Source organism: Artemia sp. Qi Xiang Cuo, chromosome 9, assembly GCF_049724085.1.
Source record: "Artemia sp. Qi Xiang Cuo chromosome 9, ASM4972408v1, whole genome shotgun sequence".
Classification (NCBI taxonomy): Eukaryota; Metazoa; Arthropoda; class Branchiopoda; order Anostraca; family Artemiidae; genus Artemia; species Artemia sp. Qi Xiang Cuo.
This window is the reverse complement of record NC_142802.1, coordinates 28,319,872-28,340,357: the sequence shown is the minus strand read 5'-3', so window position 1 is coordinate 28,340,357 and position 20,486 is coordinate 28,319,872. Positions and strand designations below refer to the sequence as shown.

General features: G+C 36.2%; 1 long non-coding RNA gene across 1 annotated transcript in view; it reads right to left on the bottom strand.

Moving 5' to 3' along the window:
• Positions 1 to 2,373: 2,373 nt before the first annotated feature.
• Positions 2,374 to 20,486, bottom strand: part of LOC148948528 (uncharacterized) — a 38,738-nt gene continuing 20,625 nt past the window's right edge. The window contains exon 3 of the long non-coding RNA XR_016142196.1: positions 2,374 to 2,505. This is a non-coding gene — a long non-coding RNA (uncharacterized LOC148948528). The remainder of the gene's footprint in view (positions 2,506 to 20,486) is intronic.

The following is a 20,486-nucleotide window of genomic DNA, read 5'->3' as shown; positions in this document are numbered from 1 at the left end:
AGCCATACATGATTAATGATATATTTGTTAGCAAAGTTGTTTCAAACAACAAATACCAAAGGCAAAACCGAAGTTTTGAACAAAATGTGGCTTGTTCTAAATTTCTTCTAAAACGAGGAATGCTTAAAGTAACTTAAAAGGTTCCATTTGCCCAACGGCATTAAGTTCGGAGGTACGGGAGGAACTTACCCCTCCTCCTCGAACTGACACTGTTCCACATGAAATATCAGTTCCATTAATTTTTTCCATATCTTAGTCGATACTCAAGATACTTAAAAGTTTCTGAATTTGTCCCCCACAAGACATTCTACACCTTTTCTCACTTACAGAAACAGTCAAAATATAGAGCTACTGATTTTTTTGGCAATATCTTTGATGTCTGAAAATGCCTTCATTACATTTTCCCACTTTCATGTCTAATTTATGTCTTGTAACACAAAAACTTTTGAATAACCACAGTCTTATCGAGTACTATTGGGGGTATTAATATACATCATTTAATATAAAGGTTGTTCATATATAATGCACGACCTTAAATATAATGAATTCGTCAGAACGTTTCCAAAATTTGTAATATTGCTGGGCAACAATATAGATGGCAGTCTAGCATCCTGCCAAACACTAAAAGTGTCCTTCATATACAAGTAACAAGAAAGCAAACTGCCCAAATTCTAGTTCAGCGTTGCCAAATTTTGCTACTGATCCCCCTTTCCTCACCATCACAACATGTTTTACACTTCTTATAACTAATTCACATGGCTAAAGACAAATTTTACGTTAAAAACGTAAAAAATATTTTCTTAAAAAGTAACTTTTATTCCTTTTTATTGTTTGCCACAAAGCGTCAGATTTTATCTATTAACTTTTTGCATTGCTGATAAAAGGGAATACATGAGGGCCCTAATCCCTATTACTCTGCAAGTACTGCTTAACTCTTCCAGGGCGAATTATATTTCAATAAGTTCCACTCTCATCTTATGTCTCGCCTCAAAAACAAGGTAATAATAGTAGTTTGCAACATTAACATGGCCCAGCAAAATTGATAATATTCAATTAGTAAATCGCCATAAGTTTCTTCAACCTATAATAGTTTCTTCAGTTTATATAATAGTAATAAGCATATAATAGTTTAGAAACAAATTTCGGCTATATATTTGCACCTCCGGGGGGTGGGGGTAAAGCATAGCATATACTAAATATGTAACCTAACTTAACCTAGGTACCTTTCCCCCCCCCCCTAAACCCCAAAAAACTAAAGTTTTAAAATTTTGGATGTTATGACTTTGGATGTCATGAAGGTTGGTGGTTCTGACGGATTTTTTTGTCGATGTTATGACAGGTTTTGTAGATGAAATAACGTTGGTGCTTTTGACGGTTGGATGTTATGACGCCTTACCCTTATATTGGGACCACCGTCAGATTGTCATGTTTGAGTTTGTGTACCTAGCAGGTTTTACAGAGCCATCATTGACATTCACCGGGTTTCACTCTACCCACTGTAACTAATCAAGTGGTTCAAAAGTTTAAGCATCTTTCGTAAGTTTAAAGCTTGTACCCAATAGCCCAGTCTGTGTTTAATTTGCTAATGGTAAAGCCTTGTATTAATAGTGTAGTAAGTGTAATAATACAAATCTCATGTTATAAATATAGAAGTCGACACCCCCTGTTCCAAAAATACGTCTAGATGACAAATGACAATGGCGTTCCTGAAATTATTTTAAATTTTTCACGCAATTCTCCAAATAATTCGGTTTAACTCTCTATCAATGAAAAGCAGGGGGAAAGGGATTTTTCCCTTCAGTACTTCAGATCCTTAATTAAGGCCACACAGGTACGCAAGGTTAACTCCACAAAATCTTGCAGTGATTATGATTACTACCTATAATTTTTTAATAACCTTTATGTAACTTGCCTATTTCTTGGTACCTTTATTGAAGTTATTATCTCCCCTCTAGAATTTTGGGCGTACCCCTACCCCTAACCAGAATCTTGCGTGTGTGCCTGATTACGGCATTTTCTGTAACTAAGTTGATGCATTTACTTCCTATTTGAATTGCATAACGAGCATTCCTTTTTTGAAAAAAAGAGGAGGGGGAGATTCAATTATGCTCATGATCCTATAATGTGCTCAAGTTAAAAACAATCTTTAAATATATTTTTTTTTTAAAGCTTCGGACAGTAGAAAATCTTTAGTCATCGGTCCATTAAGAGTGCTGTCTCTGTTCATCTGGGATCTTGTTAACCATAACATACTTATTGATATATTACTGCATAAATTCCACACTGAATGCATTTTCGTGAATATAGCTCTTTTCTTTTAACAAATCTCGTTCAGTCACTCAAGTATATGAATATTTACTCGGACCCTCTTACCTGTTGTCTCAGGGGTTCCTCAAGGTACTTCACTTGCTCGCCACCTTTCATTGTGATGACTTAACATCTGGTTTGTGACTTCCCAAATAGACGAAAGAGAAATTAGATGGCGACGACAACAACATTATAGATCTGCAAGAAAAGTATTTAGAGTAATGCAACGGATATGTTAGAAGATATTGCAAAAGATGTCGCTTCTGCTAATTGTCATAATGTTAGATAAATCTAACATTATGTCAGTTAACTTTCCCAATGGTAACCACTCCTTTTCAAATCCCATACCACAGTCGATTGGCACTTCTGATATCAGTGTTCTAGGCGAGGCCGTATCCAGGAGGGAGGGCAGGGGGTTACCAGGTTTGTCCCCCCCCCCCGAAATTTTTGTCCGACTCGTAAAAACGAGGCAAAAATACATATATTTTTATGCGTGTTTTAAAGTTTTTTTCTGCACCCCTCCCCCGGACGAGTATTCAGGATATGTCCTTGGTCCTAGATGTAACCATTTTATATATTTTCAAACTGGAAGAAAATATTACTAGTATTGTTAAGCAGCTTAACTGTTGTCATCTCTTCTTGATGATAGAACTAGTGTCCAGACATAATTGCCCATAACTTCACGACCGAAGTGTATTTTTCTTCTATTTGCTGTATCGAAAAAGATCCCTGTCCTGTGTGAAACTATGGTCTCAACGAGAAACTGAGTCATAAAGTCAAATCAATACAAAAAGATCATTGAAGAATATTTTAAAAGAAGGTAAATTACCTTATATTCATCTACTCGAAATGGCTATTATTGATACGGTACAAGAAAGGCACAACCTGACACGCTCAAATTTCAACCGCAAAGCAATGATGAACCCTTGCATGTAAGTTCTGCAAAAATAAAAGTTTTTTTTACCTTAAAATACATTTTTCGTATGAAATCATTTTTTTAAAACCTTGTTCCATCTTGTCTAAAAAAACAAAAGCGACATTTGAAAGTTTTCAATTCCCATGATTCCAGGAGAATTTCCAGGGTAAAAAAAAATCACCCTGTACGGACTCAGCGATACAAGCGGATTAGTTTTAATGAAATTCTCCACCACGATCAGGAAAACCAAAATTTACAAAATTAAATTTTACACTTTCCAGCAAATAATGAGAAAAAAGTTCATTTTTCATTAAACCATGACTTTTAAAGAGTTATTATGCACACAAAATATATATATTCAGTGTCATAAATTTGCATATTAAAGTACAGCACAAGTGATGAAAGTGAGGAAAAGGAGGCCTAATAGGAAACAATTTGTGGAGCAACGCTGAACTGAAGTATAAGCATTTGATTGAAGTGTCAATTCCAAATGACCCTATGGGACCTTATCAACAAGCCAGCAAATACAATCGAAAGCTTTAGATAGAAAGAATCTGAACGAATTCTAACTAAATCTTTATCTTACAATGAAAAACAAATAGTACAAACAGCGGCTTCAAGGACAAATCAAGAGTAAGTGGTTTCACAATACCATTCTGTAATGTAAAAATATTTAACGTAAGAACGTAAAGCGGTTCATGACCTGACAGCCAAAAATAGTCTACCAATTAGAAATAAGTTTACATTCTTACAAACCTTCAGTAAATCTGTGTGGCAGACCTCCTCAGTCAATGTTTAAACCACTATCACAAATTTTTCAAGGGAATTAGACGCAGAGACCAAGGGGTTGTGGATTGTCTAGTCTAGGTGTATTGCATTTACAACCTGAATTCAATTAAAAGCCGACGTTTGGTGCATATGAAATTGCCAAGTGTGCAATCCCTTGGCACAAGCTAGAAAGATAGCAGTAAAATGTGAGCTAGACTAAATAAGTGAAATCTTAGCCACTGTTGAAAAAAGGTATGTTTCCGCTCGGTAATGCCAGTGCCATTCCAAAAAAAGGTAAACAATATAAAAAGGTGTATTACGGTAGGTCAAGGTTACAGTAAGCCCCCCCCCCCACATCTGAAATTTTTATCCAACTAGTGAAAAAGCAACAAAAATGCATATAAACAGGTTTTTGATGCGTTTTGTAAAGTTTTTTTTTAATCCCCGAGCCCACCCTCCCCCCCCCCACAAAAAAAGAATCTTGGATACGTCTGTATACATAACAATATATAAGATATATACATTAACTAAAGTATATAATATCCACATCTGTGTAAAACATTGACTTATATAGAATTTCGTGATTTGTATAATTTTTTATAAATCTGGTGATGTTTGTATTTTGTCTTTTACCACTGCCTTTAATTTTCATGTTTCTTTTCTATGCTGTTTTGCAAATTTGTACCCACCCCGCTCAAGCACGTACCCACTCCCTTGACACCATCTAGAGGCATATCAGTACAACTATGACCTAGGCTAAACAAATGAAATCGTAGCCATTGTTGACAAAAAAGGTATATTTCCGCTCGATAATAACGGTGCCAATCCAAAAACGGTACACAATATAAAAAGGTGTGGTACGGTAAGTTATAACATTGACTCAATAGTTTTGCCAAGAGAAATCAGTATGGGCGGAATGTGCTTATTTCTAATGATTCAACCATAAAATAAAAAAGCTCCGGAAATTTAAAAAAATTACATGATTACTGAAAGCAAATTGCGTGACAGAATGACAAGCATGACGGAAAACCTACAGGGTCTTTGTTTGGAATGGTTTTATTGTGAAAATCAAGCTTATACAAAAAGGAAGCCCAAGGTATGAAAAAGAGATAATGAAGACACATTTTAGCTACCACTCTTATTCTTTTCTCTCTCCTTTTTTCAGATGATTCACCGACCACAAATGAAGGTTTTCAAATGATAACATGCAGAAAAATGACAAAAAAATTAAAAATAAAAAAAAAATCATATTTTAGTCGACAGTATAATATCTTCATTAGAGGAATTACCCCAACTCAAATGCATGTTCACCAATAGCCAAAACTCCTATTATTCTTCCTTAAGTTATTCCCTAAACAAGAGCCTTAAAAAAGAATATTTTTGCTGGGGAGGTTTATATGTCCAAAACAGATCAAACTTCGTGATTTGTGGGACTTTTCATAAATATCACAGTTTTTGTAGATTTTTACAAGTCCCGTTAATTTTCGTTTTCTGGCCTTTTCCCCTCTGCTGTTTTGATGAATTTACACTCCCACGGGTACCTACACAGGGTTTCATTTTAGGGAACGTCACATTTGGTGAGAGGGAAGGGGTTCACCGCCCCCCCCCTCCAAAAAAATAAAATTATGGAAGTTGCGGGAGATGGCATGGTCCGAAAGCGGCCCATTTTTCTTCTGTACCTGCATACATCCCCATGATGTAAATTCCTACGTACATGGATGTAGCTGATAGATAATTCATTCAAATAGGGTTTCACTTCCAAATCAGACATGGAACTTCTTTTCCCAGTAGGCAAGATCAAATTTGCCCGAAGCTAATACGTCCCAGCATTGCAGAAATAGTTCTTCACGTGGATTGCAAGACAAAAAAGGGGATAAATTTACAAATTACAAATACCGCTGAAAATTGTCTATTTCGGCTTGTTCTTCATTATTAGGAGGTCCACTCTTTAAATGAAGAAAAAAAATTGTAAACAAACATTCTTAAAAAAAAAGAACAAATAAAATGTCGGACAAATGTAATTTCAAACTAGGCGACTCTGAGAGGACTCAAAGGATGCCATGAATATATTATAAGCTCCAATTTTAGACAGATTTTTCAGATTTTTGGAAACTGATTTCTTTGAAATAAATAGAAGGGATGGGGGTTACAGTTCCCCGCCAATTTCTCAGATTTTTGGAAACTGATTTATTAAAAGTAAATAGAAGGGACGGGGGCTACAGTTACCCACTGATCAGAAAATTTAACATTTTAATCATTATGTTTAAATTCCATTCAACTGAATCAGATATCTTAAAACACAATATAAATGCCATTTTATTTCTGAAAAATACATATTTTAGCTATGTAATTATTCATCCATCCCTCTTTGTGCTAATCCTGGTTACACTTATGCTTCAGCTATTCCTTCAAATGAATACTGGGACACGAAAAAGTGTAAATTTCATTTACCATATGCATCTCTCACAAAGCGAGGGGGATTTCTCATCAAGAACCATCTGAAAGGCCAACTTACTAAATTTTGGGATAAACAAGTAAAACGAGGAAAATATAACACAACCTTCACCAGAAAGCATTGTAAAAGTAAGACACAAAATGTACTTTTTTTCTTCTGACCCCATTCCCTTCTTTGTAAAAAATACTTTGACCCCCCCCCCCCGGCAAAAAGCTTAAAAGTATGTTCACCTACGATAAATACCTTGCTAGTATCAGAGACTTCTTCACTCAACTACTCGAAAACTCTTTCTCAGCAGTCTGTAATTTCTATATATCATTGATTTTCAAGCAATAGAGGGGCACACATTACGCCCTTCCTATGGGTCCCAGAAAGTATAGTCGATAGAGAAACAGATAGAAACATCAAGTCTTAATTAGAGCTTTTCTCCAAGTTTAAGCATATTATACCTTTACTTTTTATAAACTTTTCTTTGTTGTTTTTTTCCTTGAAAGCAGTGTTCTTCGAGCTATACAAACATTCTCTAGGTTCTACAAATACAATTTTTTCTTCGTTATAAAAAAAACTCATTTTTGCCTTGTAAACGTAGAAGTTGATATTCGTTTAACTTCTCCCCTCAAGGCTCTTATCTTCCGTTCCGTCTTACCATAACGTTAACGTTATGTCTTATGTAAAGTCAAATGTAATATGAATTGGCCTATAGACTCGAGGGTTTCCCCCGTGAATTGAATGTAGACACTTTATCACACTAATTTACAAATCAGTTAGAATGTCAGCAATGACCTGTGCTGCCGGTAAATGAACTCAAAAATCACAGGAGCGCCCAGAGTCAAAACTTTAGATGGGTTACAACGACGTATTCTTCTAGAGGAGATTCCTGAAGTTCCCAAATGTGTAGATCTGGAGCGAAATTTCCCAGCGGAACCTGTCTTAGAATGAACTCTCTTTTGGACACACATAGGAATTTATTTGAGGGGGTAGGGGCGGACATGTAAAAGAAAAGGGATGTAGAAGAGGCATTCAGGTCTATACATGACCTCTCCTGAACTCCCGCGACTTATCGCCTTCTTTCTTATAATGTCCATGTAGTTTCGCTATTTGTTTCCCTTTTTTTTGCATAGACGGGGCGGAAAATGAATTGAAAAACCCCTCACAAAATTTAAAAGCTTTCGAAAAGCGAAAAATATCAAGGTTTGAGGGTACATCGGCCCAATGCCCCCCCCCCCCCCAATGTACGTGCCTGGTCCCTCCGTGGAAGTAACTATGTCTAACTATATTTCCAGTTACATGTATTTTAAATTATAGTTCAACTTACAAGCTTGTCTTAGGCTATCGACCCTTCGTGTTATTTAGAAATTTCGACTTTCTTGTAGTAATAGGGTTTGCTTAGGTCCACACCTCTGGCCCTCTAGTATGAAAAAATCACCAAGCACGCATCCCCTTGCACAATGCAAACCAAGCATTATTTATTGATCATTTTAACCTTAAAAGAGAGGTACATTTTTTATGATCTGGAATTCAATCCAATTATGAGGTTCTATTTGTCAGATCGGGCCCTTAAACCATGGGAAAAAACAGAATGAAGAGGGGGCTGTGAACACATTTGAATAACAAAAGGCCCAGGCCAGGTGGGCCAGCTGAAATGAGATCGGAATTTGAAGCATTGAGAAACATTGGTTAAGATACCCTCAATTGTTCTCACTTCTCAAGGATTGGCCTGAGAAATAAATACTGGCGGAATTTGTATTCAATCCATACTAGGATGTAATCATGTGTCAAATTAAATGACTGAATGTTTCTATTCCATTAATAACTCACATATAAAGCTTATTGAAGCTGAAACGGGTTTGGGTATAAAGCATCACAAAAAAATGTCAATGAATTCCAGCTATACCTCAGCAAACAACCGATAAATAGGCTTAGTCAGCTCAGTATTAGGGTTGTCAGGATTCCAAAAGGGCATAATACTTACAGGTATATTTGTGCACGTCACATATAGCTATCTCAGCCCTAATTATTTTATAATCAATGGAAAATATGGGGGAAAGAATCTGTCAAATTACAAAAAATTACAAGCTGGATGGAACTAAACTTAGTCCTTTAACTGAAATACCGATTTTAAAACCTACAAATTAAGGTTCCTTTGAATTTGTGTAGTTCTGATGGCTAACACTGCCTTGTCAGTGGCGCTAGTAGATATTTTTCATATTAAACCCATGAAACGTCAAGTTACACGCCTAATCAGTTTTCCATTCTCCTTGTTTGACTATTTAAAGTAAACTAAATGGCTCAAGAAGCCCATCCATGAAATGTACCATATCTCTGCATTGGTGCATACATTGTACCATATCGTTGCAAGTCATGCGAATAAAATACGGTACTTTTTAATACTTTAGAAACAGAATTGTGGAAACTACCACAAAGAATTATGGAAAGCAGGCCACACAGAAGGCATTATATTAAATACCTAACCTTACCAAAATACCAACTCTATATATTAAATATTTAATTAAAATATACCTAAAACGTAGTTTTTCCACTGAGCCTAAGCTAATTGTCTCCGAATATAGATAGCTAGACCGGTTTTCGTCAGATCTTGCAGATCAAAATTCTTGTTTGTGTTTCGAATAATTAGCAAGTATCAAAAATACACTAGATTAATTAACGTTTTGTCGAAGCCCCTTGGGACTTTTTTCGAGACTCTAGCGTTCTGCCGATCCCCGCTTGAAAAACCTTGGTCAGTATTTTTAGAAACAGTTTAGGAATAGGTACATTTTAGTAAAATTCTGGCTTAAATTTACGTTATAAAGGAAAAGAAAACCCAATGCCAGAAGTGTCTAGTTGGCAAATCTGTTCCATACTGAGCCATGGACCTAGACAGCACAAGCTAAATGGCCTCATTAGGCTTCCGGATCAATTACATAACGGGTTAACAACTAATCAACAAATCTTGCATATATGAAGCAGAGGCTAAAGGAAGTCAAAATCATTAACTCGATTTATAAATGAAAATAGTTTCCAGAAAAAACGGCTATAAATCTTTTAGCCTAATCTTTTAAATTGATCAAAATTAGATGCCCATACTGTCTACCAAGGCCGTATCCGGTGGGTGGGTGGGTAGGGTGGGGGCCGAGTTTAGGGGGTTTGAACCACCCCCCCCCCAAAATGATTGTCTGACTCGTAAAAACGTAACAAAAATGGGCATAAACAAATTTTGTATGCATTTTTTGAGGTTTTTTTGTATAAGCCCCTCAACAAATTTTTTTGAGTAAAACCGCCTCCAAAAAAATCCTGGGTACGGCCTTGCTGTCTCCACGGAGAGCATGAAAACGATGGCTTTCCCGAAGAGACGTTCAGAAGTTATATACATAGCGAACACAAACATTCCACCGCGTGAAGGTCTCAAAAGCTGCCAAGGTTTAGGGCCTACTTTAGTTTATGCATTTATAAACTATTAACAAGTTGGGCCTCTACTCTGCCTCCTGTTAATAATTTCGTCTATTATTATGATTTGTTCCTACACATTGGAACAACCTCTAGATCTTCATACTTAGAGAGTATTTTGTAAAACCAATTTTACTTAAATATCACTGGCAGTAGTTCCAATTCATATAAATGAAGGGAGGGGGGAAATGTATTTTTATGAATCTAAGAGGTAAATTTTTTTCCACGAAAATACCAAAAAAGGCATTTTCGATGAAAATACCAAGATATTTTCAAAATCTAGGGGGCACCAACTGAATCCCTGACCACTGAGCATCCACCAAGTTTTATCCCGCCCACTTGAACTAACAAAAGGGTTCAAAGTTTAACCATTTTTGTAACTTTTAAGCTACTATCCCAGTTAGCAAATTTGAATTATCAATGGTTTGGTTCTAGTCTCACCCCTTCAGGATTCTTGATTCCTTGTGTAAAAGCCAAGTAAATGTAAGAGATCGGGGTTAGTAGCGGAAAAGGAAAATTTGTACTCTTAATCTTTGTTCAAACAGTGGCAAGCACAGATGTTGCACAAACAGCGGGAGAACATATGTTCCTGTCAATTAAAGAAATAGATTTTTTTTTTCCAAGTGGTATTACCACTATCGAGACTGACAAAGCAGTAAACTGAATTAAATATAGACACGCAAAAAAAAGATCAATTACGAAATATATATGCACATATACACAGGGTCAAGTAGTAGGTCAACGCCATAGTAGGCTAAACTGATAAAAATCAAAACTTAAGATCAATCAACTTAAAAACGTTCTACTAACTAAAAGTTGTCACGCCAGTGTAGGGGATATGGGATTCCGATGGTGTCCATTTGGGAAGGGGCATTTGCCCTTTAGATTTTTTGCCCCTCCCTAGATTTTAAAAACACCTATTTAAGTGGTACTTTTATAGAAAAAAAAGTTCTTTTTTAGTACTTCGATTGAAAAAATGTCAAACTTACCCCCTCCCCCACCCCTCCCATGATTTTGAAAAATACATTTTGCCCCCCTCCCCTCAATTTTCGTAAATTGACACCACTGCAATCTTCCTTTAGCTAGATGAAAGGCTAAACGAGAAGACATTACTTGCGATTATACCCTTAAATGTTACCAGGCACCTACAAAAAAGCTAGTGGAAGGCTTTGGGTCCACATACAGAAATCCCAATATCCCCTCCCCCCATATCTTCCATTTTTTACATAATATACCTATTTTGGAGTTTTCTTTCGAATTTTTCACACTCTCTCCAAACAAAATAAGTCCCTGCGTACCATCCAGGTGAACGTTCTAGAAAAAATGGGTACTGTTGTATTAGCTGGAACCCACGCAATATATTATATAGGGAAGATGCTTAAGAAACTAAAAAAACGGGTTTCTTTCAATAGAGAATTGGATTGCAAACCGTGGTTTGTCATTGCGTTTACAATATTTAAAATTTAGTTTTCTGGGGTTTAGGGGGGAAATGTACCTAGGGTAGGTTACGTATTTAATATATGCTATGCTTTAGCCCCCCCCCCTAATGTGCAAATATATAGCCAAAATGTGTTTCTAAACTATTATATTTTCATCCTATTTTGTTTTATTTCATTAGCATTAAGAAAACTTCACTTCTTGCGAGGGAAAATGTTTTAGAAGCGTCACAAAACCTTTTATAATATAATATTAATCTTTTTATTTGATCTTTTTATTTTAGATCAAAAAATCTTTTTATCTTTGATCTTTTTATTTTGATCCTTGATCTTTTTATTTTAGTGTTTAAGACAAGGCCGTATCCAAGAGGGGATTGACCCCCCCCCCCTCAAATGTTCATCCGACTCGTAAAACGTTACAAAAATGACTATAAACACACTTTTATTCATTTTTTTAACGGTACTGTACATGAGTACAGTACCAATTATACACGCCTTTCATAATTTCTCTTGTTGAACATCCGTTCAATTCGAAAAGCACAGAATATTTGATTGACCAATCAGAGTCAAGAGCTGAGGCATAGTTTTTTGAAACTATAGGAAAGATTTAAGCTTAAAGCATTGGTTTTCCTAACTGTAACAGGATTCTCGCAAAATATAAGAGGACTTTGTATTAGTAGAGAATAATTGGGAACAAATTAGTGATGGTTCAAGCTTTTAAAACCAATTTTTGGCTGTTTTAACTTTCCGCTTCTGAAATACAACCGTGACGATAAAACCAAGAATAAAACTTGGTCTTTTTATAGGCAGATGTGGTTTTGGTGTGGTCCGGGCATAAATCTCGCAAATAGAAACACTACCAACGGCTTTATTGAAACTAACTCCAAGAATGACAGGCTATATCATGTCCCTATATTCATTATTCAAATAAATAGTAGGCTTTTTAGCTTGCGGTAACATGATTTCCTACTCAAATTACTTACTATCCAATGTTTACCAAATATAGTTGGCCTCTGTAGTGCCAAGATAATTACACAGGAACACAAATATACAACGATTGCTCATATTTGACACATACGTCAACGAGCACATGTTTGATTGTACCTTAAGTGGATTTGACGCATTACAAATCATTTTAGGAGTCACAACGTCGGCTTACCGCCTCAAAGACACAGGACCCGTCAGCAAATTTTCCTAGCACCACATGGAACTCCCAAAGCAATTTTGGGAAAAAAATGATTGACGGTCACTGCATATGTGACCGAAATATCTGGTAATTTTTGTGAATTTCTATCACTGTTGTCATCATCACTGTCTATTAAAAGGATTTTATCCCTATTTGAACTTTTATTTATTCGGATCATCCTGTGTCGGCAAGGTGTCATCCTGTGTCGCTTAGCGCAACTTGAGCTGATTTACCAGTGTTTTCCAAGCAGTTATGCTAGAATATTTTTAGGGACTGCCCTTTTCTGAACTTGAAAGGAAAAATTCTCCTCTGTTCAATCGAAACAACAAAATTCACACTTTCTAATGATTTCCGGAAAATTGGGTATCGACTTTTAGTTTTCTGTCGTTTATTCGGTTCTCCTGTCCAAGCTCTATAAGTCATGGCAAGACCGCTCAACAAATTCAAGTACCGAATCGCCTTAAAATCAAATCTATCGTCTAAAACAGCATGCATTTTAAGAGTTTTGTCATAATTCTCATATTTTTAATCTGCCTGAAATCTGTTTTACTTTTGTTTGTTTTTACCGTACTTCAATGGTATGAAATGAAATACTCAAGCTATGTTGCATTTTTTTTAAATCGCATTTAAAATGCCCTGAGATTGAATTGAGATATATTATTCTCATTTTCTCTTTCCCTTCTTTATCATTCTCCTTTCTCTCTTCACTTCCCACTCTCCAGATAATTTTTTTTTTGAATTGTTGCTTTAGCTGTCAGCAGTGTATTTGCATAATTATGCAAATATACTTCTGGCAGCTGGCTGGACCACTATTTATGAATCAAGAGTAATTTATTTTTTTGAGAAACAACCACTGAACGAAAGACAATAGAACACAGGTAAAGATGCAATGACATTTCTTTACCAGTGGTCAAAAATGACAGATCTTTACCAGTGGTCAAAAGTGGTCCAGACAGGTAAAGATCTGGACCACTTTTGATATTAAAACATAAATAAGCACATAGATAATATTTTGGATGCAATGAACCGCGTGCATGAAGTCAATGCATTCAGTTTTTAGTATTAAATGAAAATAATTTCGCCATTTTTTCAACAAAATTCGTTTTAGTTTTGAAGCAAAACGTACGTACATGTGCCTCGGTAAAACAATGCAAGTCCACGTCGATTCAGTGGCGGATCCAGGGGGGAGGTCCCCCTAACGTAGTCAAAAGTAGTGAAATTTACTTAATTAACGCAATTTTGCGTTAATTAAACTCGCTCCTAACACAAGTTTATCGGATCAACATATTTTGCCCCCCCCCCCCTAAAAAGGTCCTAGATCCGCCCTTGCGTTGATTAGTAAGAGTATATTTACAGACCCAGTGACAATGGTGTCTAATATACATCATTCCAAGTGAACAGATCGACTGCCAAACCACTGATCCATTCCTGAAAACCGAATTTTCTTGGATTTTTCTTTTGGTTGTTAAAAAAAAAAAAAATTGGGGTAGTACTATATTTTCGTCAGTATTGTAAAGCTGAAACTTAAAAATAAATAACCCAAACTAGGTATTTAAATTTGATAGCTCAGAGCCGTTGGCTTTGCTATTATTTTTTTATTATTATTAAACACTAGCTTGAACAATAAACATTTTTTCTCCAAAATCATCCAGAACAGTTGAAAAGTTCGATAACTACATGTTTAGGGATGATATGACCCCCCCCCACCACAGTCCCTGGAGAAAGGGCTGCATGTTACGCAGTTTGCCCATTGTCCACTTATAGTATTTGATATTGTGAAATAATCGGAATTTCTTATTTTTTGGGGTGAGGGAGGTGTAGGGGATTTCCCATGGGAAATTTTCCGTATGGAGGGAAGTTTATAGGGGAATTTTCACACGAGGGAGAAAAGAGTTTCCTGGATTATTCGAAAAACCGTCACAAATTACATAGATAAGTTTTTGAACTGAAAATAAGAAGCAACCCTAAAACTTAAAACGAACAGAAATTATTCCGTATATGAGAGGGGCTGCCCTTCCACCCAAAAACAAAGTTTCTGGCAGGGTTGCTTCTAAATTAAATGTATTTATACTTTTTTTTTCGTAACGCAGATTACGAAGACGAATACCCTACATCTTTTTTTCTATAACAACAACAGCAATCTTACAGCTACAGCCTAGCAAAACAGATTTGATTGGACTCATAATTTTTTTTCATTTGTATCTGTTTTATTGCTTTGGAACATTCAAATATGATTTGAAAAACGATCAGAAATTAAGACTAAAAACAAGTTTGTTTTTTCAAATGAAAGAATCCTTTAAGGAAAATTTTCCAGGTGAGTTTGTATGAAAGAAATTTTCCGGGGGAATTTTCAGAAGGGATGGAGTTGTCCGGGGAAAATTTTCCCGGGGGGATTCTACGCAAGAGGAACTTTCCAATGAGGAATTTTCCATGGAGGCGGGGAAATTTGCTAGCATTTTTTTTTATGATCAGAAATTAAATTAAAAAAAAATTCAAATGATAGTAAGGAGTAACATTAAAATGTAAAACGAACAGAGAGCTAGCTCTAAAAGAAATATGACGAAAGGTTAAACTTTAGCGTAAAGGGGGAGGTATTTAGGAGGAGGCAAACCCCCCTCATATACGGAATAATTTCTGATTGTTTCAAGTTTTAATGTTTCACCTTACTTTCGTTTGAAAAAATTATTTTTTAAATGAATTTATACCTGAAATTTAAAGGAAACGAGCAAAGTCTATTTGGATAAGTCTGAACCAATTCTTGCACTTGTGATTTACGGCTTCTTGCCCATAGTTCTTCAGACATACCTGTACTTTTTAACAGAAGAATATGAGTACCTTCAACCACTTGAAATTGCGATATCATTTGGCGCCCCTATAATGTCAATACGTTACTTTGGGGCGCCACGGCATATTTCTGAGGCCATGAACCCATTGTTAGATTCAACCGCCGAAGAGTATGGGAAAAAGAAATATGAAACCTGAAGAGAAAACCTGAAACTAAACGTGGGCTTATATAGATTATGGAGGAAATTTGAAACATTTTAGGGCACACGATGAACACATGGAAAAAATTCTAAAAATAGACTGAAACATCCACTTCTGAATCGATCCTAAACGGAAGCTTTGAATGAATGACAACATAGAGTAGGAACGTCCAATATTGTGCATTTGCTGAGGAACATAAATAGAGTAAGAATTGTCTTAGATCCCACTTAAATACTGGCGATAACTACATAGCTAGTGTACCCGAAATACCATTTTAAACATGGATCTGTAATTTCTTGATGCCCAACCTAAATTATAGTCATAATTGTCGATAAAACCAAAATTGCGCACGACAACAGCGCCAATTATGTACGCCGTTTGTAATTTATCGAGTTGAACATTATTCAACTTTCAAGTATAAAATTATTCATTGACCAACGAGAGTCGAGATTTAAGGCAGAATTTTTAAAGCTAGAAAAGAGGGAAACTTAGAACAGCAGTTTTTCTATCTTAGACAGGAATCTGACAAAAGTGAAGAAAACGTAGTGTTAGTAGAGAACAGCTGGGCACAAACTAGTGTTGGTGCAAACTCTTTAAACTAATTTATTGCAATTTTAATCCTCCGCTTCTGAAATGTAAGGGTGGCGCCAAAACCAAGAAAAATACCGCGCCATTCATAAAATTTGGCTTTTTTTTAATCGATAGATGTGACTATGATGTGGCTCGGGCATTAGACTATTAGTTTAAATTGCTGGTTGGGCTGCATCCATAACCACAACGAACCACGTACTGTCGTGGACACGACAACACTGCCACAAAGTAACAGTACACGAGTTAAAATTCTTGTTTTGTTACAAATAGTATAACGGCATCTATTTAAAGTTAAAGGAATGATCAGATCGGAACGAAAGATAGGCCGATTTAATTGCGTTTAATGAATTTATTTAATTATGTGTGATTTATTTCGGAATGGAAACAAACTTGAGACTGCTGGGGCTCCGAAAACGCTGTTGGCACCACTTCAGAAGATCCAGAATAGGGCAAATAGGGCGGGCTGCGCCTCTACACAAGAATTGCTCCAGCCTATAACTGAGAGGTTAGATATAGCCTCGATGGCTGTTTTCTACGAGTACATGAATTCGCTTCCCTCCGACGAGCTTTCTCGAATTTTGCCTCCCTTTGTCCGGCCGACAATGCAGAAACGAAGGCACACAGCTCGGTCCAATTATCTAAAGGAGGATACGCCGAAAACCGAGTACTTGAGGAGCAGCTTCCTCCGTCGTTGCACTTCTATCTGGAACGATCTTCCTGGGGATATTATCCCTGCAAATCCCTCTGTTGACACCTTCAAAAAAAGGTTCAATAGGCATTTAAGACCTCAAAGCCATTGAAAGAGGTAAATGAATAGCGGCATATCAGATACTTTGAAGTACCTGGCGCCGTGAATATTGGAATAAAAAAAAAAAAAAAGCATGCTGAGTTACCGTCACATTGTGAATATCTTGGAAAGCCAAGTGTGCCGCAAAGTTCCACCATACATGGAACGCGCGACCTGGTGTAGACAAGTTCTTAAAGAGGGCGACCCCTCGAATACAGTACCTACGGCATTTTCAATTCTCAGTATAGCGATAGTCAAAAATCACAAAAATTTTCTATTACAAACAATATTATGCCGTAGCCTAATCTTATATTGGTGATAAAAAAATAGCCTTGCAGCAGTTTATAAATAGCGGTTAAACTTGACTTCTCCCATTCAAAGCTGACTACTCTGACTAGAGACTCATTTGTTTGCAACTTTACCGGATTAGGAAGATGATAATACCGCATATATTAATTTATTGAAGTTACTATACCAGTTCGGAGGATTGAGAATTAAATCTAGTTTTTACAAAGGTTATGTTTCAAAAATTGAAAACTAGACTATTCGCTATATGAGCATGAAAGGTAGCCTTAGAAATTCGCAAGAGAAAAGCAAAATTTAAAGCCGGGATTATATTCTGACTCAGTCTAGGAGAGTTTTACCAATTAATACCAGGCTCTCCAATGTACTTTGCTGTCCTCCATGACTATGAAAATAATCCATATAAAGGGGATCAAAACCCCACCTGTTTCACTCCTCATTCCACAATTGAAAAACAAATAAACTCACTTGCTTAGAGTATATCATATCAAACCATAGTGATTACTCTGCAACTAGATTCACGGGGGGATTTCGCGAGTATCTTCCTCTGGCGAATAACAGAAGAGCCTTTTTTGTTTTTGAGTACATATAAAACGACTCACATGCTCAAGTCCTTAGCAAACGAAGAGACGAGGGAAAAGTATTTTAAGGGCGAAGTAATTATATGCGTAAATTCAATTACTTTTGCACATTTACATTGGGAAAGATTCCAATATTTAATTAATCTCATATCCACTTCCTGCGAATCTCCAAGCTCAGGTTATTTATCATGTAGAAAGTGAGAGAGACAGACATACGACCAAAGAGCTTCTCTTAACGACATGCAGCCGAAAACATTTCATAATTAATCCAGATGGTAACAAACATTTGAACATAGATAAAACTAACAATTCAACCGCTACAAGAAGAAAGTTCACGTTCCAGGCGCTCGTCAAACAGGCTAAGGGTCTCCTTTTTTATCAGTCAGTCAAATCTAGTATAATATACCATATAGGTCATCTAGGTTACTTGCAGCCATCAAGAACCAGAAAGTGCCGGATTTTACTCAGCGAACGAACTTTTTGGCAGAGAACACGAACGGCAAAATGCCTACCTAGTAATCCAATTTCGATGAAATCCTAGCGTTTTTTATGCAAGCTTTAAGATGTACCATGTCCCTCCCCATACACTCATGAATGATTGCAGACTAGGAATCACCAACTGGTTTCTTCTGAAAATGGGCTCAAAGATTCACTGAAGGATTTTGGGTTTCTACACATTAGGAAGTTGGGTACTTGTCTGCTGAACAGAACACACTCAAGAATTACGCTGTCTAAGATCTGACAAAACCGGTTTGCCTCTCTGGAGTCGGTTTTGTTTTGCTTATTTTTTGTGAGAAAACTACGATGTAGGTATATCTTAATTAAATATTTAATATTTAGAGCTGGTTAGGGGTTAGGTTAGGTATTTAATATATAATGCGTTCCGCGCGGCCTGCTTTCCATAATTCTTTGTTGTGGTTCCCTTAATTTTGTTTCTAAAGTATTACATTATCATCACTTTTTGGTATGTTTCATTAGGATTAACAAATTCACTTCTTGGGTGTGTTCCATTTAACAGACAAGTACCGGAAATTGGAAGCGGTAAAAGGTATTTTCGAATGCATTGCTGAAGTGTTGTTCAAGTTCTTCAATGTTCATTTTTTTTTTTCACAAAACTATCAAACCAATCCCCCAGAGTGAGGCGAACTCGTGTGTGGGTCATATACTCAATATCAAAAACAATTAATAATATCTTCAATTGCCGGAATAAAAAGATGTTCCTTCAACTCTCCACATGGTAATAAAACAAAGCATCCAATAAATTCGACACAATCAAACAGTTCGTGGTAACGAACTGTAAGTAAGGAGCGACCCGGCTCAATAGTAACCAAGACTCTAAAAAACAGAATTTTGATACCAGTAGATATATCAAAAGAATCGGATTTTATGCTGATTTCAAATATTTAAGTTTCATCAAGATTAGTTTTACCCATCAAAAGTTAGGAATTTGAAAAATTTGCCCTATTTTCGAGAAAAGGGGGAAACTCCCCCTAAAAGTGATATAATCTTAATGAAAACCAAACTATCATATTCAGCATATCAGAGAACCTTACTGTAGAGTTTTCAAGCTTCTACTGCAAAAATGTGGAATTGTACATTTTTTGCCAGAAGGAAGATCACGGATGCGTTTTTTTTTTTTTTTTTTTTTTTTTCAGGGGTGATTGCATCGAAATAATGTTCCTAGAAGATCAGGAAATATTTTCTTTTTCAGGGGTGAACGTATCGATCCAGTGGTCACAGAATATCGCGAGAGGGCTCATTCGAACGGAAATTAAAAGTTCCAGTGTACTTTTTAAGTTACCAACAAAAATAGAGGGCAACTAGGCCTCCTTCCACGCTCATTTTTTTCCAAAGTCACCCGCTCAATATTTTGAGATATCCATTTTGTTCAGCATAGTCGAAAACTTCATAAACATGTCTTTGAGGATGACTTAATCTCCCACAGTTCTCGGAGGAAGAGCTCCAAGTTATGAACTTTGCCCGTTGTTTACATATAGTATTTGTTACTTGGAAGTATGCACTCATTGCTCTTTACGCTAAAGCTTTTTATTGTTTTAACAAATAGAGTTGCGAGAAAGAGTCAAACTTTAGCGTAAAGAGCAAGACGTTGAGGAGGGGACAGCTCCCTCCATATACGGAATAATTTCGGTTCGTTTTAAGTTTTAATGTCGCTCCTTACTTTCAGTTAAAAAAAACTTGTTTTTTTATTTAATAAACAAATGAAATGAGGAGCCTCCACCCCAGAATCCAGTTTCAATTAAGAATTACTGATTAAATGATTCTTTAAATAAATTATTAACTCAAAGATCCTTTAGAAACAGCTACTAGACTCTTTAATTTTTCTATTGTATCATGGGCAATGCACTATATGTATGAGTTTACATATATTAAAATTAACGTAGAGTAAAAGTGTATTAAAAATTTGAAATAGTAGTGTTTATTAGTGGTAGATTTTTAGGTACTCTTGCATTATGTGGGCCTGTCACGAAATAGACAATGGAAACCATTCACGAAATAGACCGAGACGCGTGATGAGAAACAGGTTTACACATATAAACAAAGGGTTTTTCACTCTGGGAACTATATTTAAACTGTTGTTTCTTGGGGTTAGGGGGGGGGGTACCTAGGTTAGGTTAGGTTTCGTATTTAACATATGCTATACTTTGCCCCCCCTAATGTGCAAATATATATCCCAAATTTGTTTATAAACTATTATATATTCATCCT